The 24,857-nt window shown below is 37.4% G+C and overlaps 1 protein-coding gene across 1 annotated transcript in view; it reads left to right on the top strand.

The window, feature by feature from the left end:
• Positions 1 to 913: 913 nt before the first annotated feature.
• Positions 914 to 24,857, top strand: part of Gtf2e2 (general transcription factor IIE subunit 2) — a 121,434-nt gene continuing 97,490 nt past the window's right edge. The window contains exon 1 of the mRNA XM_087216945.1: positions 914 to 934. The gene's annotated coding sequence lies outside the window, so the exon portion shown is untranslated. The remainder of the gene's footprint in view (positions 935 to 24,857) is intronic.

Below are 24,857 nucleotides of genomic sequence, written 5' to 3'. Positions count from 1 at the left end.
GAAAGTCTTACAACTAAGTAATAATAACAACAAAACAAGCCAATTCAAAACTGGGCAAAGAACTTGAATAGACGTTTCTCGAAAGAAGGTATACAAATGGCCAATCAGCACATGAAAAGAACTCAACATCATTATTTATCAGGGAAATGAAGATCGAGCTCAACTTGAGGTACTGACTCATGAGGATGGCTAAACTGAAAAGTACAAGTGCTGGTGAGGATTTGGAGAAGTTGAAACCTTGGTCTTTGTGGCTGAGAATGTGAAAGTGTGTGGCTTGCTGTGAGCAGGTGTGTGGCATGATATTCTCTCCCTCAAAAAGTTAAACATTGAATTACTGTGTGAGTCAGCAATTCCATTTCTTAGTGTACACCCTGGAGAATCCAACACAGAAACTCAGATACTGTACACGTTTGTGCCTATCAGCATTCTTCACAGAAGCCAAAAGGTGGAAACAACCCAAGTGTCAGCAGATGCCCAGATGAACAAACTGTGGTGTACAAATACAGTGGGGTACAGTTGGCCCTCTAATCCCTCCATTCTGCCAACCCAGTATCAAAAATATTCAAAAACATATTACATGTGTGCTGAGCATGTATGGACTCTTCTCTGTTGTCATTGTTATCTAAAAAATACAGATTAACAACTAGTTGCAGAGTGTCTTCATTACTTTCTATTGCTGAGACAAAATGCCCAACATGCACAAGTTAAAGGTGGAGAAGTTTATTTTGGCTCCCAGTTTGTAGAGATTTCAGTCCATAGTCAGGTGGCTCCAAGGCAGGGCGGTGTGGCAGAGGGGCATCACAGAGGAGAAACAGTTCATGGTTTGATAGAAAAAAGGAGATGTGACTTCCTTCTTTTTTCTCTTCTTATTCCATCCAGGCTTCAAGCCCATTGATTGGTGCCACCCACATCCAGAGTGAGTCTTCCCTCTTCAGTAAGTCCATCACCCACACCCAGATCTGTGCTGAAGCAATCAATGGACTAATCCAGTATCACACACCCATGATCCAGTCACTCCCAAAAGCCCCACATATGAACACATGACACTTTGAGAGGACCTCTAAATATAAGCCATAATGCAGAATATTTATATTGTATGTTACAAGTAATGCAGAGATGATTTAAAGCATATGGGAAAATATGTGTAAATTATAGGCAAATAAGATGCCATTCTATAAAAAGGTCTTGAGCATTCAAGTCTTTTGGTACCCTTGTGAGTCCCAGAACCAATCCCCTTGGGATAGCAAGGAGTGATATATATTATTCAGCTTTAAAAAGGAATGAAATTTTGATACATACTACAACATGGGTAAACCTTAGAAGCATCACAAGTGAAATAGCCTCCCACGGAAGGACAAATACTGTATGGTTCCACTTATACAAAGTACCTAGAATAGGGAAATTCACAGACAGAAAGTAGTATACAAGTGGTCAGGGCTCTGTAGAGGAGACATGGAGAGTTGATATTTAATGAGCACAGAGGTTCTATTTGGAGTTATAAAAGAAGTTCTGGAAATGGATGATGGTGAGGTCTTACATAACATTGAAAATGTTCTTAGTACCACTGAAGTATAGATCTAAACATATTAAAACAGTAGATTGTATGTGTGTATATTTTACCACAATTTTTAAAAAATGTGATACAGAGAACAAAATCCTCTCTCCTCTCAGCTGTGTGCCATGGAAGCAAACTCCTGCTGAGGTCAGTAGCACAGAAGATGAGTGCACATTGACACCAGTGTGTTGTTGAGTAAATGAGACCGGGAAACCCCTATCCCTGTATCTGACCGGTGAGATTAGAAACTACTTTTTCAGCTCTTTTTAGATGAGTCTCTTGTTATTTGCAGTTAGAACATCCTAAATTATAGAATACTTTCCTGTAGTTGCATCTTGTTTGAAATAAGTGAAACATTAAAAACCTCCACCTACATTTACAAAATCTTAGGGAATTTTCACATTAAAATAATTGAGTAAGTACCAGGGTTATTTTATGTAGCAAGCTTTATATGTGATAAGTATATGCAAAGTATTTAGCAGTTATGCAGAGTATTTAGCAGTTATTGGACACTTAGGTACCACTCAAAAAATTTGCTTCCTTTCTCCTTCTCTTTCTTAATGTCTTTTAACGTGTAGTTTTCCCAAATTCTACTTAAATTAAATAGCTGGAATATACAAGTGTTTTATTCAACAGCAGAACTGCCATCAAATAAAGTCAAATACACTTAAATATTACCTATACCTTCATAAAAAGAACTTAAGTTTTTTGTAATTTAAGTGAATCAAATATCAATATACCATGGCTATGATTTAATGAATTAAAAACAAAGTTGTCCCTGGTTATACAATTTGGTACTGCTAATGTTTTGAAAGCTTAGGAGTATTGCTGTGAGTTTAAGGCCAGCCTGGACTATATAGCAAGATCTTGAAGATCTTGCCTCAAAAACCCCCCCAAAACCAAAAAAACCCCACCTGCCCAGGCTACCATCAAACTTTCAATTTTCTTGCCTCAGCTTCCCAGAGTGGTAGAATTACAAATATGCACCACCACACATGGCAAGACTTTATTCCTTATATAGTAACTGATTTTTTTTTTTACCTTCTGGCATTTTCTTTGTCCTTTCCTACTCTTTTTTAAAAAAATTTTCTATTCCTTTTCCTTTTTATTTATTTATTATTTATTTTTGGTACTGGAGATTGAATTTAGGACCTTGCACTTGCGAGGCAGGTGTGGTGCCACTGAGCTAATCCTCGGCAATCTTTTTGTACTCTTGTTTAAGCTATTTCTTAATATTTTCAGGGAGGAATATGTCAGAGCAGACAGTAGAAAGAATTTTGATTTTCAAAACCGTATGCCTTGCCTAAACTAATCTTTGGGAAAGAGAGGGTTCACAATATCCTCTCTCTTGGCATATCCTTTTGTTCTTTTTTTTTTTTTTTTTTTTTTTTGAGACAGTGTCTCCCTACGTAGTGCAGGCTGGCCTTGAACTCTTGGTGATCCTCCTGCCTCTGTCTCCTGAGTGCTGGGATTATAGGCATGTGCCACTATCCTTTTGTTCTGAGTAATATCTTTTTCCTTTCCTTTGATGATTCCCTGGTGCAAATCCATCAGCATTAAATGTTGTTGATGTTTTTCTCCCTATTTGACTAATGAAAATGAGGGGTTTTTTTCCTTGTTGGTGCTGGGAATGAAGCCCATGGTGTCATGCATGCCAGGCAGGCACTCTACAACTGCCTCTAACTACCCCCACACCCCCTGTACTGGGGATAGAACCTAGATGCACTCTATCACAGCTATATCCTTAGCTCTATTTTTAAATTTTGAGACCAGGTCTAACTATGTAGCCTTGGCTGGCCTTGAACTTGGAATCCTCCTGCTTCAGCTCCTTAGCAGTTGGGATTACAGATGTGAGCCACTGCACCTGGCCCTCACTGGTTTTTGTTTTTGTTTTTGTTTTTATTGTACCAGGGATCAAACTCAGGACCTTGTGCCTGCAAAGCAGATGTGATGCCATTGAGCTAAATCCCTGGCCCTATTGGGTTTTGATTTATATTTCTAGGATTCCTTGTGAGACTGAGATTATATATATTTTCATGTATTATCATGTATTCTTGATTCCCATGTGCCAAATAGAATCAGAATGGGAAGCAAAACCAAAGTGAATATATAGAATCATTACATTTGCTTATAATATTATAGCAGGCAAAGGAAATCTCAAAGAATTATACTTAGTATGGCCATCTAAAGTAGAGATCCCCCAAGTCAAAGATTTGGTGTAAAATAAAGTTGCATGGCTTGAGAACCAAAATGGAACCTGAGCACCTGGAGCAGTTTCTAGCATGTACTGGTGCTTAATTAACCACTTGGGCTAGGGAGAAGACTCAGGTGAGTCATCCAGGAGGCAGAATGATAGAGTAGTTCACAGGTTCTGGAGTCCAGCACCTAGGTTCGAACCTGAGTGGTATATCTTATTTGCTGGATGAGTTTAGACAAGTTGCTTAGTATCTTTCTACCTTCCTTTTTCATGTATAAAATGAGGATAAAAAAATATTTACCTCACTAGGTGCTTGAGAGGCTTAACTGGGTTAATCCTCTTGAAAGATTTAGTGTAGCTGGGTATGGTAGCAAACATCTGTATCCCAGCACTCTGGGGAGGGACAGGAGGATGACATGTTTGAGAACAGCCTGAGCAATTTAGAGAAAGCGTTTCAAAAATAAAAATTTTAAAAAGGGCTGGGGATGTAGCTTAATGTGAAAGCTCTAAACTCATGAATATCTGGGAAGATGGCAGAGCAGTAAGCAGCAGAGAAAGAGCCTCTCCAAAATTTGGTATCCTGACAAGGAATATAGCATCATGAGGAGGAGAAGGAGGGAATTGGATCCCTGGGAGCCAGGAAGGATGTGAAGGGAGAATTTAAACCCATGGGGAAAATGAAGAGAGAGACTTTAATGAAGAGGAGAGAGGTGGCAGATGGCACTTTCTCTCTCAGCTGGTTCTAACTGCATGGGAAGGGCAGCTCGAACCTGCAGACACATGGTGACTATTTGCAACCCCAGAGGCCTCCATGGAGAAATCCACCAGTGGAACGGAGCAGTGGATGCAGTGGGCTATAGTGGCTGGTAAGTTATTAGGGTCCAGATATCCCCCAGGAGAGGGCAATAGGCCAGTAGCCATCTTGGAGAGGGGCCAAATGAGCTTGGAACTCAGGACAGCTTTGAGCTGGCTCCATGTAGTGGCTCCCAGTGTCAGAGTGAGGCTGCTGAGTTCAAGTTGGCAGGAGGCACACGTACTTTTCTGTTTCAGCCTCACAGCCAGAAACAAGCCTGAACTTCATAGTGGAACTAAAGGTACAGGGTTGCTTAGATTACCCATAACCCTGCCATAAAGCTACGGCTGACATGCTGGAATTAATCAACTCAGATCTGGACTCTTTCTCCCCAAGTTGTATACTAGTGACAGCAGAGACACCTTAAATTGGACATATTTTTTCCTCTTTTTTTTTGCTTCTCTTTCCTGGTTTTTGTTTTTGTTTTGATTTGTTTTTCTTGATTGTTTTTGCTTTTATATGAATGTGAACATGATTTCTAGTTTTTTGTTCTTGTTCTGTTCTTGTTTTTATTTTTTTCTCTCTTTCCCTCCTGTCTTCTTCAGTTTCCCAGTTTTTGTGATCTTCCTTTGTCCTCCAGCTTTGCTTCTAATCTCTTCCTCTTTTTCTATTTCTCTATTTTTCCCCCTTAACCCCTTTTATATCTTCCCCCTAAGAGTAAAATTGCCATATGGAGGGCTTATTTACTGCATAAAATTTTCTGGTTCATTTTATATTTTGTTATATAACCACAAATCTAGTTCATATGGTTAAAGGTGGCAAAATAATAATTACCCAGTTGGTCATTTTCTAGGCTGTGTTTGATGCTACTGTTATTGCTGATTGTGCTACTTTAGCCAAGGTGACATAATTGCACTAAGCAGTTATTTTTCCTGGTATATCACGAATGAGATTACTTAAGAATTTTAAAAAATCCTATAGGCTGGTCCCAAAGAACCAGGAGCTGGGCAGCAACTTCTCATCCCCAATAAATTGAAGAGGGAGGATCTTGCAACAGATCAAAAACCAAAAAGCCAGATATACCTGGAAGACATCTCTGAAAGTAATCATTTCCTAATGGTTCTAAATACTAGCAATAAATTCATTCATCATAAGCAATTTACAAGCATCACCCTAGGAATTAAACTAAAAAAGTAGAAAATGAGAAGACACTTAAACAAGATGCAACCCCCATCCCAGACTTTCAGCTCACTGAAGGCAAACCCAGGGAGCAATCTGGAAGTGGAACAATCTGAAAGCCACCCACCAGGAATCTCTGAAATGGTAACATCACAAGTAACAAAGCAGATGAATGAGGCTCTAGAAATAAATCAAAGCAGAAATAATTTCTCAGACAACTATAGAGATGGTGACCAGAATGAAAGACATGCTTAGTGACTCTAGAGCAAAACAGATTAAAAAAAAATAGAGAAGCTCAGGAAAATGATGGAAACCATGACCATCAGGCATAGGAAAGAAATGAAATCCACGACATAGATTCAAATGGATATCCAGGAGATTAAGCATTCTATTGAAAGTATATGCAGCAGAATGAGCCAGTGTGAGGACAGAATATCATGTATAGAAGACAGGATTGTGGTTAGTGATCATGAAAAGAAGGATTTTTAAAAAAATACCAAGGGATCATGAGACCTCGATTTGGCAGCTGCTAGATGATGCAAAGAAGAATAAAATAAGATTCATCAGAGTCCATGAAAAAGCACAAGATAGCCCAAATGACATAAAAATCCTGTTCACAAAAGTAATGGCAGAAAAATTCTCAAACACGGAAAAAGAATTTGACATACAGAGAAGTGAGGCACATAGAACTCCAATTAGACATGATCAAAAGAAAATTGTCACCAAGACATATAATCATCAAGATTCCAGAAATCCAGCACAAGAACAGAATGTTAAAAGCTGTCAGAGAAAAGAAACAAATCACCTATAAAGGGAAGCCCATCAGAATCACAGCAGACTTCTCAACACAGACCCTCAAGTCAAGGAGAGTGGAGTGAAGTATTTCAAGCCCTAAGACAAAATAATTTTTCCAACCCAGACTGATATATCCTGCAAAACTATTTTTCAAAACTGATGGAGAAATAAGATACTTCCATGAGAAAGAACATCTGAAGAAATTCTTGACCACCAAACTAGCACTCCAAAGTGTTCTTTTTTTTTTTTAATTCTTTTATTGGTACATTTTAGTTATACAATAGGTTGACATTTATCATTGGGTGCTTGTCTCTGTACATGATGTATCTTACTTCTTATTTGTTCCCCCATTACCTGTGCACCCTTCACCCCCTCCACCCTTCCCTATTTACATAGATTTTGTTTCCATTTTTTTTTCTTTTCTCATAATTTTTCCTTTCCCTTCTTCCCTTTCCCCTTTCATTCCTGCCACCCCTACACCTTTGGACCTTTTCCCATTTCAAATGATCAATTATTCATTTTAATCATTTTTAATCCTTATTTACACTTTCAGTTTCTCACACTAGAGAAACTATTCGATATTTACACGTGTGTCCTCTTTATTTCACTTAAGAGTATGGCCTCAATATGCATCCATTTAGCTATAAATGTCTCTAGTTTCTTTTTCTTTATGGCTGAGTAGTACTCCATTTTATAAAAAAAACCCCACATCTTCTTTATCCAGTTTCCAGTTGATGGGCACTTGGGCTGTTTCCAAGCTTTAGCTAGTACAAATTGTGCTGCTATAAACATAGGTGCACATATATCGCTGTGGCATGATTCTTTTAATTCTTTGGGGAAGATACCCAGTAGGGGAATAGCTAGGTCAAATGGGTCCTAGTTCTTTGAGGTATCTCCATACTGATTTCCACAGTGGTTGCACCAGTCTGCACTCCCACCAGCAAAGGAAAAGAGTTCCTTTCTCCCCGCAACCCCACCAGCATTTGTTATTGGTTGATTTCTTGATAGCAGCCATTCTTTGTGGGGTGAGGTGGAATCTCAGTGTTGTTTTCATCTGCATCTCTCGAATGACCAGTGATGTTGAACATTTTTTCATAGGTTTATTTGCTGCTTTTAATTCTTTGTCTGAGAAATGTCTGTTCATTTCAGATGCCCATTTTTGGATTGGGTCTTTGAATTTGGGGAGTCTGATTTTTTTCAGTTCTTTATATATTCTCAATAGTAGACCTTTGTCTGAGGTACAGCTGCTAAAAATTTCTTCCCACATTGTAGATTGTCTCTTAGCTCTGTTGGTGGTTTCTCTTGCAGTGTAGAAGCTTTTTAATATGATGAGATCCCACTTGTTGATTCTTTGTGCTAGCTCCTGTGCTACTGGGGATTTGTTCATAAAGTCTTTTCCTATGCCAATGTCTTGAAGAGTTCTACCTAACTTATCTTCCAGCAAGTTTAGTGTTTCTGTCTTAATATTTTGATCTTTAATCCACTTCGATCTTAGTTTAGTGCATGGTGATAGGTATGGGTCTAGTTTTAATCTTTGGCAGGTTGAAATCCAGTTTTTCCAACACCATTGATTAAATAGGCTATCTTTCCTCCAATGAGGGTGGTTGGCTCCTTTGTCAAAGATGAGGTGGCTGACTATGTCTGGAGTTGTTTCTGCATCTTCTAATCTATTCTACTGATCCTCAGGTCTGTTTCTTTGCCAGTACCATGCTGTTTTTATAATATAGTTTCAAGTTGGGGATTGTGACGCCCCCAGCCATGTCTCTGTTGCCTAGAATTGCTTTTGCTATTCTAGGTTTCTTCTGATTTCAAATGAATTTTTGAGTTATTTTCTCTAGTTCTGTGAAGTATATTGTTGGAATTTCAATCGGTATTGCATTAAATCTATATAGTAGTTTTGGAAGTATGGCCATTTTCACTATATTGGTTCTTCCTACCCAGGAACAAGGTATGTCTTTCCATTTTCTTATATCCTCTTCGATCTCCTTTTTCAGAGAGCTGTGTAGACCTCAGTGTAGAGGTCTTTTACTTACTTTGTTAGGTTGATTCCTAGATATTTCATTTTTTTTGGATGCTATTGTAAAAGGAATTATTTACCGAATTTCTCTCTCAATGAGTCTGCTATTTGCTTATAAGAAGGCTATTGTTTTTTGAGTGTTGACCTTGTATCCAGCTACTCTACTGAATCTGTCAGTTAGGTCTAGAAGACTTTTGACCGAGTTTTTTGGGTCTTCTATGTAAAGTATAATATCATCAGCAAATAATGACAGTTTAGCTTCTTCCTTTCCTATCTTTATGCCTTTTATTTCTTTCTCTTGTCTAATTGCTATTGCTAATGTTTCCAGAACAATATTGAACAGGAGTGGTGATAGTGGGCATCCTTGTCTTGTTCCTGATTTTAGCATGAAAGTTTTCAGTTTCTGACCATTTAGTATGATGTTGGCTGTTGGTTTTTCATAGATAGCCTTTATCAGGTTGAGATAAAGACCTTCTATTCCAATTTTCTGTAGAGTTTTTATCATGAATCGGTGTTGGATTTTGTCAAATGCCTTTTCTGCATCTGTTGAGATGATCATATGGTTTTTGTCATTGACTCTGTTAATATAGTGTATTACATTTATTGATTTATGAATGTTGAACCATCCTTGCATCCCTGGGATAAATCTGACTTGGGCAGGGTGTATGATCTTCTTGATGACACTCTGTATTCTGTTTGCCAGTATCTTGTTGAGGATTTTTGCATCTATGCTCATTAGGGAGATTGGCCTGCAGTTCTCTTTTTGGGTTGGGTCTTTCCCTGGTTTTGGAATCAAAGTAACACTTGCTTCCAGGAATGAATTTGGAATCTTTGCTTCCCTTTCAATTTCCTTGATGAGTTTAAAGAGTAATGGCAATAGTTCTTCTTTAAATGTCTTGTAGAATCCATCAGTGAAGCCATCAGGACCTGGGCTTTTCTTTGTTGGTAAATTTTTTATTACATTTTCAATTTCACTCATTGTTATTGGGGTATTTAGAATTTCTATATCTTCTTCATTTAACTTTTGCAATTTGTATGTATCTAGGAATCTGTCCATTTCTTCTGTGGTTTCCATTTTATTAGAGTACAGGTTCTCAAAGTAGGTATTAATGATCCTCTGAATTTCTGCTGGATCTGTTGTGGCTTCACATTTTTCATTCTTAATTGCATGGATTTGAGTCTTTTCTTTCCTTTTTTTGATAAGGTTGGCTAAAGGTTTATCAATTTTATTTATTCTTTCAAAAAACCAGCTCTTCAATTCATTAATTTTTTTCATCATTCTCTTAATCTCCATTGCATTGATTTCTGGTCAGATCTTTATAATTTCCTTTCTTGTACAAGCTTTGGGTTTGTTATGCTCTTCTTTTTCTAGGAGCTTGAGGTTCTGGATTAGGTTATTTAACTGAGTTCTCTCTGTTGTCCTAATATGGTCATTCACTGCTATGAATTTCCCACGTAGAACTGCTTTCATTGTGTCCCACAGATTCCTGTATGTTGTACTGGCATTATCATTTACTTGTAGAAACTGTCTGATTTTTTTTAAAATTTCCTCTGTCACACATTGGTTGTTCAGGAGGGTGTTATTCAATTTCCATATGTTTGTGGGAGTTTTGCGGTTTCTTATGTTATTGACCTCCAATTGTATTGCACTATGGTCTGATAATATACATGGGATAACTTTAATTCTTTTACATTTACTTAGACATGTCCTATGAGCTAGCATGTGATCTATTTTGCAGAATGATGCATGTGCAGCTGAAAAGAATGTGTATTCTGATGTTGTGGGGTGGAACACTCTGTAAACATCTATTAAGTCCATTTGTTCAATAGCTTGGTTCAGTTCTAGAATTTCATTGTCAATTTTTTTTCTAGATGATCTATTTGTGATAGAGGGGTGTTGAGGTCCCCCACTACAATTGTATTAGTGCTTATTTGGTTTTTCATGTTCATTGATATTTGTTTTATATAGTTGGGGGCATTTGTATTTGGTGCATATATATTTAGGATTGTCATCTCTTCCTCTTGGATTGTTCCCTTCACAAGGATGTAGTGACCATCTTTGTCTGTCTTAATTAGTTTTGGTTTGAAATATACTTTGTCTGTAAATAAGATAGCTATGCCTGCTTTTTTCTGGGTTCCTGTCACATGGAGAACTGTTTTCTATCCTTCTACTTTCAGTCTATGAATTTCCTTTTGAGTTAGGTGTGTTTCTTGTATACAGCATATTGCTGGGGTTTGCTTCTTAATCCATTCTGTCAGTCTATTTCCTTTGATTGGTGAATTGAGGGCATTAACATTGATAGTTATAATTGATAGATATTGACTCATCCTTGTCATGATGTTTTACTGTTGTTGGCTCTTTTATTTCTTATTTTCCCCCCTTTTCCTTTAGTGTCTTACCTTGCATGGTGGCTTCTCTCTGTTGAGCCTCATGGAGTTGTGACCTTCAATGTCTTTTTCTAGGATATTGCTTAGAATTGTTTGGAGTGCTGGTTTGGTGTTCATGAAATTTCTCAGGTGTTCTTTGTCATGGAAGTATCTAATTTCCCCATCAATTTTAAAAGATAATTTTGCAGGATACAACAGTCTAGGTTGGAAGTTATTTTCTTTTAGGGCTTGAAATACTTCACTCCAGGTTCTCCTTGATTTGAGGGTTTGTGTTGAGAAATCTGCCATGATTCTGATGGGCTTTCCTTTGTAGTTGATTTGTTTCTTTTCTCTAACTGCCTGTAGGATTTTGTTCTTCTGTTGGGTTTCTGAGATCTTGACTATTATATGTCTATGTGTAGATTTTTTTTGGTCATGGCTAGTTGGAGTTCTATATGTCTCACTTATCTGTATGTCCAATTCTCTACCTCTGTCTGGAAAGTTTTCTACTATTACTTCTGTGAACAGTTTTTTTCGTGTCAATTGTACTTTCTCCTGGTTTTTTGTGGACTCCTATGAGTCTTATGTTATTCTTCTTTGCATCATCTAGCAGCTGTTGGATTGATTTCTCATGGTCCCTTTCTATCTTTAAGAAATCTCTGTTTTCATGGTCCTTAACCACTATCCTGTCTTTTATATCTGATATTCTGTCTTCCGATTCTCTTAGTCTGCTCTGCATGCTTTCAATGGAGTTTTTAATCTCCTGAATATCTGTTTGAATCTGTTTCATGGATTCCGTTTCTTTCTTATGCTGGGCATTCATGGCTTCCAGCATGTTTTGGATCTCATCTATTTTCTTATCTGTTTATGTTCTAGAGCCTCTAATCATGTCTTTCACTCTGCTCACCATCTCTGTGTTTATCTGGGAGATTATTTCTGCTTTGAAATTTTCTAGAGCCTCATTCATCTGTTTTGTTACTTCCTGTGCTATCAGTTCAGGGTGTCCAGGTGGTTGATTATCAGACTTGTCAACCTCATTTCCCCCAGAATTTGCCTTTTGTGGTGTGGAAGCCTGCGTTTGTGCCTTGCTTAAATGTCTTCTCATTTTTGATTTTGGTACTGTCCTTTGTTTAATTCCTGGGTTGATATTTCAAAATTGCTTAATGTAGGTATCTTTGTTGCTTGTGCTTAAAACCCTTGTAGAATGATTGCTTTTCAGAGGTGTCTTCCAGATATAGCTTGTGTTTAGGTTTTGAGACTCTAATGACTCTGAGACTATTTTATTTTCATTGTACCAGGAAGGAAAACTGATTAGATCAATCATGTTAGATCAATCATCAAACATGTTAGCCCAAATGATACAATCAGCAATACCTTAGCATCAAGCACAGCTTAGAAAATGACAATTTGTTTTAGTTATTAATCTATCACATTTAACTGTGTGAATTAAATCAAAACCGAGGACCAACCCAACATGTGTTTATAGTGAATAGACTCTTCAATATAGCAACTTTACCCTTTGGGATGGGGAGTTAGAGGGAGTTGTGGAGGGAGGGACAGGTACAAAGATCAGGAAAGATTAGCAGTGAGGCTAGAAGACACAGGAAGATCACACAAACTCTAAGAAATTGTTAAAGGCAAGAGGAAAAGGCAGAATGAAAGAACAAAGATGTGAACAGAACCACCTAACAGCAGTAGGGAGGCTAGATACTGTATTTACTTTCCTTTAAAACTAATGATAATCAAGAGAAGGAAAAAGACAAGAAAAGAAAATAAAGGAGAAATCCAAATTCAGTCCAGAAAGGAACAAATAGGGAGATGAAGAGCAATGTGGGACAGCAAGAAAACAAGTGAGAGAGAGAGAGAAAAGATAAAAGAAAGAAAAGAAAGAAAAGCAAACATTTGAAAAGGTAGAAAAAAGTAAAAATTAAGAATTAAAAATAAGAAAAAAATTTTTTTTCTTTTTTGCAAATAGCAAAAAATAAAAATGATGAGCCTCCTTCCGAGTATGTCTCTGTTGTCACAGTAGGCAATGTAGGTGGCCATGTGCATATACAAGTCAATGAGTCTCAGCAAGCCAGTAGCAGACCTGTGAGATTCAGGCAGATTTCTGGCTGCTAGTCCCAAGTTGAGCTCCCTGTCCTCCTGCAGGATTGAACTCTGCAAAGTTCTACTGCAGGTTCCAGTTGCCCTTCCCCTGAAGATAGTGCAGGTTTTGATGGCTGATGATGATCCCAGGTGATGATCCCTCCAACTTACCAAATACGGTGGTTTGGTGTGCCTTTATTGTAGAGATTCTCTTTACTTTTCCACTGAGCTTCAGTTTTCATCGAAGAGCCTGACAGTCCCTCTTTCTGTTATTAACTTCTGCTCTATCTTGTGGTGCTCAAGACAAGGCCCTTTATAATCCCCTGTGCCTCTGTAGTATGGAACCAGATAGCAGAAGAGCCAGGAGGCCAGAGGCAGGGGGAGTGGGACCGGGCCTTGCAGGCACCTGCATGGCTAAGCAGAGCATGGGATGGGACAGGGGCTCCAAGCCAAGCCTGGGACCTCACTGTGGTGTGGGCGGAGCCCGGAATGAAGCCAGGGGCCTCACACTGCTTGGCTCTTCCACTTGCACTGATTGGTCACTTCGAGCAGAGCGTGGGATGGGGCAGGGGCTCTAAGCCGCACCTGGGACCTCCACTCCAAAGTGTTCTGAAGGATATTCTACAAAGAGATAACAAGGATTACAACCCCATGAATGTCAACAGGATGAATCCATTAGGCAAGGCAAGAAATTAAACAGAGCAGGGAAAAAAGGAGCCAAAAATAGGAAAAGAACATGACAGGGATAAGTCAATACATATCAGCTATAACCATCAATGTTAATTGTCTCAAGTCATCAATCAAAAGAAATAGACTGGCAGAATGGATCAGGAAGAAAGATCCAACAATATGCTGCATACAACAAACACATTTAATTCAAAAGAAATTCACAGACTGAAAGTCAAAGGATGGAAAACAATATTTCATGTCTCAGGAACCTGGTAAAAAAGCATGGGTACCTATTCTATTTGCAAACAAAGTGGACTTCAAGCCAAAACTGATTAAGAGAGACAAAGAAGGTCACTACATACTTGTAACAGGAACATTCCAAGAGGAAGAGAGATCATAAATGCACCAGTTACTAGTGCACCCAACTATATATAACAAATATTAATGGACATGAAAAATCAGATAAGTGCTAATACAATTCTAATGGGGGCTGTCAATACCCCACTGTCACAAATAGGCAGATAAACTACACAAAAAAACCAAGAATGAAATATTAGAACTGAACCCAACTTTTGAACAAATGGACTTAGTAGATGTCTACAGAATGTTCCACCCCATAACATCAGAATATACATTCTTCTCAGCTGCACGCAGGGCATTCTCCACATACTAGCTCATAGAAAATGCTTAAGTAAATGCAAAGGTATTGAAATTATCCCATGCATATAATCAGATCACAGTGCAATAAAACTGGAAATCAATGGCAAAACACAAGAACTTCATAAACACATGGAAAATAAATAGCACCCTCTTGAACAACCAATGGGTCACAGGTGAAATTAAAGAAGAAATTAATTTCTATAATTAAGTGATAATGCCAATACAACATGCCAAAACTTATGGGATGCAATGGAAGCGGTCCTATGAGAGAAATTTATAGAGGTGAATATCCATATCAGGAAAACAAAGCAAGCTTAAATAAGCAAGCTAATGTTGAAACTCAAGCTTCTAGAGAAAGAAGAGTAAGTCAACCACAAAAGTTGTACGAGGGGAAAAAAAAGCAAAAAGGTTCTATGAGGGAGGAAATTATAAAGATCAGAGGAGAAATTAATGCAATGGAGACTAAGAAAAAAGTCAATGAATTGAAGAGTTGGTTCTTTGAAAGATTAAAATTCACAAACTCTTAGCTAACTTTATCAAAAAAGGAAAGAAAAGATTTAAATCCATGCAATTAGGAATGAAAAGGGTGAAATCACAACAGATTCTACAGAAATCCAGATCATTAATACCTACTTCAAGAACCTGTATTCTAATAAGATGGAAAACACAGAAGAAATGGACAAATTCCTAGATACATATGAATAACCAAAACTGAATCAAGATATAAAGTCTAAATAAACCAGTATCACTCAATGAAATTGAAGATGTAATTAAAAACCTACCAACGGGGACTGGGGATTTAGCTCAGTGGTTTCACCACCTGCTGCGCAAGCGCAAGGACCCAAGTTCGATCTCCAGTACCAAAAAACCCCACAAACAACAACAAAACAAAACAAAACAAAACCTACCAACAAAGAAAAGCTCAGGCCCTGATGCATTCACTGCTGAATTCTACAAGAAGTTTAAAGAAGATGCCACAACTTCTGAAACTCTTTAATGAAAATGAACAGGAAGCAGTATTCCCAAATTCATTTCCAGAAGCAAGCATTGCCCTGATAGCAGAACCAGAGAAGGACTCGACCAAAAAGAGAACTACAGGCCAATCTTCCTAATGAATATAGGTGCAAAAGTCCTCAATAAGATACTGGCAAACAGAATGCAGTAAATCATCAAGAAGATTATACACTATAATCAAATAGGATTCATCCCAGCAATGCAGAAATGGTTCAATATACGCAAATAAATAAATGTAATACACCATATTAATAGAGCTAAGGACAAAAACCATATGATCCTCTCAATAGAAGCAGAAAAAGCATTTGTCAAGGTCCAACATCCATTCATATAAAAACCCTACAGAAAATTGGAACAGATAGTCTTTATCTCAAACTGATAAAAGCCATCTATGACAAACCAACAGCCAACATCATACTAAATTGTCAAAAACTGAAACTGTCACTTTAAAAACAGAAACAAGACAAGGATATCCATTGTCATTACTCTTATTCAATATAGTTTTGGAAATATTATCCAGAGCAATTAGGCAAGAGAAAGAAATAAAAAGAATAAAGATAGGAAAGGAAGAAGTTATCATTATTTGTAGATGACATGACTACATAGAAGACCCCAAAAGCTCCACCAAATGACTTCTAGATTTAATAACCAAATTCAGTAAGATAGCTGGATACAAAGTCAACACTCAAAAATCAATAGCCTAGCTGGGGATTTACCTCACAAGTGCAAGGTCCTGAGTTCGATCCCCAGTACCAAAAAAAAAAAAAAAGAAAGAAAGAAAAAAAAAAGCCTTCCTGTACATCAATAACAAACTGAGAGAGAAATAAGTGAAAGCATACAGTTCACAATAACATCCAAAAAATGAAATACTAAGAATCAATCTAACAAAGGAAGTAAAAGACCTCTACATTGAAAACTATAGTACTCTGTAAAAGGAGATTGAAAAGGGTATCAGAAAATGGAAAGATATTCCTTGTTCTTGGGTAGGAAGAATCAATATAATGAAAATGGCCATACTTCCAAAATTGTTATACAGAGTTAATGCAATTCCAACCAAAATTCCAGAGGATATCTCACAGGATTAGAGAAAATAATTCTGTAGGGAACAGGGAAAGGGGATGTTACTAGAAACTCTGTAGTAAGCCCTAGTCTCCAGCAAGCCAAGGCAGCACAAGGTGAATTAACTTACTATACGGGAAAGGTAGAAAAAAATGAGACTTTAAGAAGAAGCTGAGCTTTGGGTCTGATTAGTGCTGCTCTGGCGGCAAAGACGAAAGCCGCCCCAAGATTACTGCATCTTTTATTCAGCACAAGGAAAGAAACAAATGTAACAAATGACTTGCAGAGAGTTCGGTACTTCCATATGAACAAAATGTAACAAATGACTGGAGGGCAGTGGAAATCCAAGGACAATGAGGAATTGAGCAGATGAAGATTTTGTTTCTCCCAGGATGTCTTCAGCTGGTGTAATCTTGTCCTGGAGCATCACAGCATCACCCGACCATTGAGGTCTCAGTTGTGACCAGAGGCCAAAATGGAGTTTTGTCTCAAAATCCCATAGCTGGCCTACAGGCAGGAGGCAGGAGAACTAGGCCTAATCAAATGATTTTTCCCCCAAATGATGTAGAATTGCTCCGACACATCTCCCTTTCTTTTTGTTTTATGTAAGGGTGTTTTTAGGAAAAGTGAGCACACCCAGAAATGGTTTATCCCTATATATTTTGAGGATCTATAGTGTGTTTGATTGGCTTAGCTGTCTATAATAAGCATAATTTCTCTTAATTTTGGCTATAAAAGGATTAAAAATCTAATAATTTTTGAAACAATTTTGACTAAAAAACTTAAAACTCTTGTTGAGCTCAAATAAATATTATCTTTAGTTATACTTTTCTCCTGGGTGTTTAAAACCAAGTTATGGTGATATCTGTATTAAATAAAATTAACCTATATTAAATAAAATCTAACAAGGTCAATTGAGTCTCCTCAGACACTGTCTTGGAACTATGCATAGAGCCACTTAGCTCCTTTGTCAGTGTCAGCCATCAGGATATGTCATGGTCTTGCTTGACCTTTTTTTTTTTTTTTCCATTAAGTTTATTGGTAGATTTTAGGTATAAAATACAGTTACATTCATCATTGGGATCTTGCACCATTATATGAGTATCTTGATTCTTATTTTTTTCCCCATTCCCCTGCCATCCCTTCACCCCCTCCACCTTCCCTATTTGCAAAGACCTTGTTTCCATTTTTTTCCTTTTCTCATATTTTTTCTTTTCCCTTTTTTCCTTTCCCCTACCCCTCCCACTTCCCCTGCACCTTTAGACCTTTCTTCCTATTACACAATATCAATTATACATTTTAAAAATTACAATATCAAGATCTAGGAGACATTACCACAGATTTTACATAATTTAAAAGGATATAGAAAGCATATTACAGAAATCTTTTTTGAAATAAAATTGACAACTTCTAAAAAGTACCTTGGAAGACAAATTAATGAAACTAACTCTGGAGGAAATATAAAATTTGAATAGCACCTATTAAAGAAAGTATATTCCTAGCTTGAAAATCTACGTGTATGACAACAGCAGGCTCATATACATTTTAACTGATAAATTATATCAAACAATTAAAGCAGAAAAAAGAAGGAACACTTCTCCCCTCATTTTAGGAACTCAACATTGTGCTAATCCTAAAACTGGATAAAGATAATAGAAGAAGAAAGTATGAACATAGACAGAAATTTGTTTAACAAAACAAACTATTAGAAATCAGATCTGGCAGGATGTAGAAAGTGCTTTTATTATAGGGATGGCAGTGTTGGTTCAGCATTGGAAGATCCACCCCCAAAAGTCATCATTTTAACAGAGGAAAGGAAAAAGCCATATGATTCTGTCACTAGTTGGAGAAAAAGTATTGGACTAAATTCTACAGCTGTTCATGGCAAAAGCTATCAGGAGACTAGAAGTAGAACAGAACCTTCTCAACAGCTTAAAGACATGTACACCCTACTTCCAGTGAGAACACCTTATATGAATGGAGAAGATACAATGGTTTCTCCTTAAGGTGGGGAACAAGGGCAGATATGCTTACTCTTTATCTGTTCATTAAACTTTGAAACCTAGGTCCAATCAAAATAGTCTGGCAATAAAATGACACAATTAGGATAGGACTGGCAAGATAGAAGTAAAATCTTTATATGTAGATGAAATGATCAACTACAGAGAAAATCCTAAGAAATCTCTAGGAGCCCCTAGAACTTGTATTTGAATTTAGCAGGATTAGAAAACACAAGGTATATATAAAAATTCAGGTCTGTGTATACATGCTATATATGAAGAATTGGATATTGAAATTTAAAAGTAATGTAGGAGTACAAAGGACCTAGAAAAGTTAAAAAAAAAAAAAGGACAAAAAACAGTGTTGGAAGACGTTTAGTACCTAATTTTAAGACTTCTTCTAAAGCTACAGTAATCAAGGCAGTGTTGGTGTAAGGAAAGACACATAGATCATTTGAATAAAACAGAGAATCTAGAAATAGAACCACACATATATGGTCCACTGAGTTTTGAAAGATTATTTATCATTAGCATTTTATAGAATATAAACTCAATTCAAGAGCCGAGGAGAGGTAGTGTTTTCAGCAAATGGCACTAGAACACCTGGTATCCGTATATAAAAATTTAACCTCAACCCTTTATTTCCATACATGAAAATAACTTGAAGGGATCTATGAACCTAAATATGAAAGCCTAAAAGTATAAAACTTTAGGAAGAAAGGGAAAATCTTTATGAATTTAGGGTAGACAAGAAGTTCCTAGGATACAGAAAACATGATGTATAAAAGAAAAAAATTGATTAATTAGATTTCATCAAAATTTAGAACTTTAAATGACATCATTAAAATGAAAAGTCCTTAAACAGACCATATTTACAATGCATATAACCTATGACCAGAATATATAAAGAACTCTTACAGCTCATTAATAGACAACCCAATTAAAAAGTAGACATAAGAAGATGATAAACAGCCATTACAGCTCAAGGAAAGGTGTGCAACTCTAGAATCAGAAAAATATTAATCAGTACAATAACAAGATTGAATTATACACTCATTAGAGAGATGAAGTTAAAAGTTTTAAAAGCCTTGTCATGAGTTTTTGTTGGATTTTCCCCCTTTGCATTTAATTTGTCATGCCCAATGGATTCATTCTGCTGGGTTTCCTGGGGTTGTGATCCTCATTGTGTTTTCCTAGTGTATGGTCTAAAATTTTTTGGAGAGCCGGTTTGGTAATCATGAAGTTCCTGAGGTGCTCTTGATCATGAGAGTATCTTATTTCTTCATGAATTTTGAAAGATAGTTTTGCAGGGTACATCAATCTGGGTTGGAGGCTGTTTTCCTTTAGGGCTTGGAATACATCACTCCAATCTCTTCTTACCTTGAGGGTTTGCATTGAGAAGTCTGCTGTGATTCTGATGGGCTTTCCTTTGTATGTGATTTGTTTCTTTTCTCTAATTGCTTGTAGAATTTTGTTGTTCTGTTGGATTTCTGGAATCCTAACTATTATATTCCTATGTGTAGTTTTTTTTGATCAAGGCTAGTTGGAGTCCTATATGCCTCACTTATCTGTATGTCAAGTTCTTTTCCCCTGCTTGGGAAGTTTTCTGCCATCACTTCTGAGAACAGTTTTTTTTATGTCATCTGCACTCTCTCCTGTTTCTTCATTGACTCCAATCAGTCTTATGTTATTCTTCTTTGCATCATCTAGCAGCTGCTAGATTGAGTTCTCATTTTCCCTTAGAATTTTAAAGCAATTTTTCTTTTCCTGGTCACTAATTGCCATCTTATCTTCTATATCTGAAATTCTATCCTCACATTGGTTCATTCTGCTGTGCAGACTTTCGAGGGAGTTTTTAATCTCCTGGAAATCTGTTTGCATCTGTTTTATGGATTCCATTTGTTTCCTATGTTGGGATTCCATCATGTTCCTCTATTTTTATGTCAGCGTCCTCTCTAGATTTATTAGTCATGTCTTGCACCATGAGCACAATCTTTGCTGTTATCCAAGTAATTATTTCTGATTTCATTTTTTCCAGATCCCCTTTTGTTGCCAGTTCAGTGGGTCCAGGTGGTTGAGTATCAGAGTGTTCCATCTTGTTTCCCTTTGGGGTTGCTGTAGGTGATCAGGAAGTCTGTTTTTGAGGCTTGTTTATGTGTCTTCTCATTTCCATGGGGGAGGGTGGTTCTGGCACCTGTGCAGCTCACTTTCTCTGCCCTAGGAGCATGGGATGGCGTTGGGGGAGCTTCCTTCCCAGTGCTGGGAATGGCTCGCCTTCTTGGCCCTAGGAGCATGGGATGGTGGTGGGGGAGCTTCCTTCCTAGTGCTGGGACTGGCTTACCTTCTCTGCCCTAGGAGCATGGGATGGCGACTGAGGAGCTTCCTTCAGGGTGCTGAGCTTGACTATGTTGCTTTCTGCGAAAGCATGGGAGATTTTTTCCTCCAGGTGACATTCTTCTGGCATACTTTTTGTTGGATCTTTACAGTTTTGGTGTTAAGCAACCTCCCTGCTCAGGAGGTTTGGTAACTCACCAAAGATGCAGGATCTCAGAGGTTCCCTCATGTCTTGGATCTTTTTGTTGTTGTTGTTGACCTTGGAGGGCCAGGGTCAAAATATTGGCTGTCTTCTTAGCCCAGATAGCTTTTTAGTTCTGGTCTCTAAACTTTAGTTGTTGAACACCCAGAAGAGAAGAGCAATAACTTTAGTGTTATAAGAGGAGTAGTGAACTCAACTATTATAATTTTACCTGGATATTAAGCATTTTGGAATAAAAATATAGTTAAAGGACTTATTATTGCCAATCATGGTTCTTGTGGTTGAATCCCTAAGTAGCTATCTTTTTATAGGATGTCATCTAAGGAAAATATATCAGCCTACAATTGTGCCTATTATCATAGGTGGCTGGAGCATAAGAGAAAGGCATATATCTGAATCAAAAGGTTATTACCATAAACAATATGTTGGAAGACCCATATAATTAGAGGGCATGAATATATTTTGTACACCAGAAAAGAAGCAGTAATAAATATCACAATTATATAAAACCTTATGTTCTTCAATGTAGTTTAATACCAAAAGCATCTTTCTAATAACACTCTTGTTTATGCCACAGAAATTAATCTTTTGAAGATGACCAATGTAGACATATCACAGTAACATATTTAGAACTTAAGCAATGTAAACATTTTATAGTAACTTTAGAACTTAAACTTCAATGATAACCAGTGTAATCAATTTATAATAACATATTGAAACAATATTTGTTGCAGTGTGTCTCCCATAAGATTATGAAAATTACTGGGGGTCCCTTTAGTGAATTAAGACCAGAATAATTATTTTCTGGGTGGCTCCTTCTTTATTCACAAAAGGGAGTACCAACAGTCTCTATTTACTTTGACAAACAATCTATCTATCTATATATATCTTTTTTATAACTGCTTATTACAATTTGTTTATTGCAAGTAAGCAATAACACACATTACTTTTGTAAAATAAATCTTGATGTCACTTTGATCAGTTAGCAACCTGGGGGAAGAAGGGCATGTCTTTAACTTTATAACATTTATCTGTAAGCCAATTCAATAATAGGTGAATATCTTATGAGAAAGAGAAAAAGAAAAAAAATTTTTCAAAAGGTGAAAAAGAAAAGAGAAAAAAATTGAGCTCAACTGTACAAATGGACAAACAGACAACAGACAAACATATAAGACAATTTATAAAACTAGAGTGCACTCAAATATATTTGGCCAAATTGAATTATAATATCCCTTTTATGGTTTTTAGGTTTACAATTGTATATAAGACTGGTCAAAAACTTTTGTAGTCAACCGAGATCTCTTGAGATTAGAATCAGAAGGAATGCAAGTGCTTTTATACTTGTAAATGTAAAAAGAACTTGTTTTGTTTTGTTTTGTTACCAGGGATCTAACTCAGGACGTTGTGTTTGTGAGGCAGGCGGCAGCACCACTGAGCTAAATCCCCGGCTGTAAAGAACATTTTTAAGTTACCCGTTTCCCTTTTTTTTTCTTTTCTTTACCATCAATCTGTATTTATTCTCCCTCTGGGGGCATCATCTCAGTCCTAGACCTCGCTGGAGGACCCTAGTTAGCGAGACAGACTCCATATTGCTGCTTGACCCACCTGCCTGCCCTTTAGATGAACTCAGAAGGAGGAAGCTTAGAAACCTCCTCCCCTAGAGAGTCCCTTTAGAAACAACAATTAATCAACTATTGTTTTTCAAATTTCTAACAGCAGGACGTTCCGCTTCTGTACCTTTCGCTTGCTTTGCTAATTCTATCCCATAGGGGGGCCTAGAAACTGTTGGCCTCAAGGGTGTATAAAACATGTTTGTCAACCCCTAGTCGGGGCTCGAGTCCAATGTTTGGCTGGGTCCTGGCCAGTAATAAACTCCTGTGTGGATTTAATATTGGTCGCTGGTTGGTTCTCTCTCGCTGGGTCTAACACTCGGCATGAATTTGTTGGTCGTCGCAAGTGAGGTGGGTTGTTCAGGTGCAGCTGGCTCATCGCTCTCAGCTGGGGTGCCTGGCTTCTGAGATGTTGGTGGTTCTACCACTGTGACCCATGATCACACATTCCACGAGGGCAGCCACAAGGTTTCATCCTTATCTGTCTGCACACAGGCAAAATCTCTCCCTGAAGTTTGACATATGGCCTTTTGTAATCTTAAAAATAAGTTTAATAAGGGGCCGGGGATTTAGCTCAGTGGTTTCACCACCTGCTGCGCAAGCACAAGGACCTGATTTCGATCCCTGGTACCAAAACAACAACAACAACAACAAATAAGTTTAATAATTTAGGTTCTAAAGTAGAGCAGACCATAGCTCCTTCCAGTCTTTGAGTCAAACAATCTGCACAAGAGGAATCACTTAAAACATTAAGAAGTTGGGAAGGGAAGTTTTCAATCACAAATAAAATGGCTAGCAAATCTGACCTCTGAGCAGAAAGACTGGGTATAGGCAACACATAGCTAAAGAAAGAACTCCAAATTGCTGCTTGGCCCTTAGAGGAACCATCAGTGAAATAGGTTGAGGCACCCTGCAACTGCTGAAATTGAGTAACCTTGGGAAGAATAAATTCATGTGCAAAAAACTGAAACGGAGGATCGCGAGGATGATAATTATCTATCTGTCCAATGAAACCTGCAAAGGCTACTTGGCAATACAAAGTAGTTTGTAGCAGTGTCTGCCTTTGAGCCTTATCAATTGGGATAATGATGAAATGAGGATCAGCACCAAATAATTGTTGGGTTCAATTATGTTCCAAGAAAACTATTTTTGCAATTTGTTCTAGATATAATTGTAGAGATTTCACTAACTGGTAGACAAAAACCACCATTCCATGGGAAAGACCTGTTTTTCATACTATTGTCCTATTAAACCTGTAGGTGAAGGGGGGTCAAATGGGTCCACTAATTCTAGTTTTTTGAGGTATCTCCATACTGATTTCCACAGTGGTTGCACCAGTCAACACTCCCACCAATAGTGGAGAAGCGTTCCCTTTTCCCAGCAACCCCACCAGCATTTTTTATTGGTTGATTTTTTGATAGCAGCCATTCTTCTGGAGTGAGGTGGGATTTCAGCATTGTTTTTATTTGGATTTCTCAGATGACCAGTGATGTTGAACATTTTTTCATGTTTATTTACTGTTTGTACTTCTTTGAGAAATATCCATTTGTTTCAGATGCCCATTTTGGGATTGGTTCTTTAAATGTAGGAGGTCTCATTTTTAAAAGTTCTTTCTATATTCTAGATAGTAGACCTTTATCTAGGAACAGCTGGTAAAAATTTTTTCCCACGTTGTGGGTTGTCTCTCAACTGTGTTGGTGGTTTGACTTTGTTGCCTAGAATTGCTTTTGCTATTCGAGGTCTCTTCTGGTGCCAAATGAATGTTTGGATTGTTTTCTCTAGTTCTGTGAAATATGCTGTTGGAATTTCAATTGGGATTGCATTGTATCTATACAGCAATTTTGGAAGTATGGCCATGTTCACTATATTGCTTCTTCCTACCCAGTAGCAAGGGATGTCTTTCCATTTTCTGATGTCCTCTTTGATCTCTTTTTTCAGAGTGTTATAGTTTTTGAAAAGGTCTTTTCTTTCTTCCATTAGATTGATTCCTAGGTATTTCATTTTTTTGGATGCTATTGTGAAAGGAGTTATTTCTCCAATTTCTCTCTCAGTGAGTCTCTTATTCCTGCATAGGAAGGCTATTGATTTTTGTGTGTTGACCTTGTATAAAGCTACTCTACTGAATTTGGTTATTTAGCTAGAAAACTTGGTGGAGTTCTTGGGGTCTTCTATATAGAATATCATCTCATCCACAAATAATGACAATTTAATTTCTTCATTTTCTATCTTTATTCCTTTTATTTCTTTCTCTTGTCTAATTGCCGTGGCTAATGTTTCCAGAACTATATTGAACAGGAGTGGTGATAGTGAACATCCTT

This window comes from Heterocephalus glaber, unplaced genomic scaffold (genome assembly GCF_053883595.1).
Source record: "Heterocephalus glaber isolate CG9 unplaced genomic scaffold, H.glaber_assembly_v1.0 deba00001461, whole genome shotgun sequence".
In the NCBI taxonomy this organism is placed as follows: domain Eukaryota; kingdom Metazoa; phylum Chordata; class Mammalia; order Rodentia; family Bathyergidae; genus Heterocephalus; species Heterocephalus glaber.
Note: the sequence above shows the minus strand (reverse complement) of the source record. Positions and strands in the feature narration are given on the sequence as shown.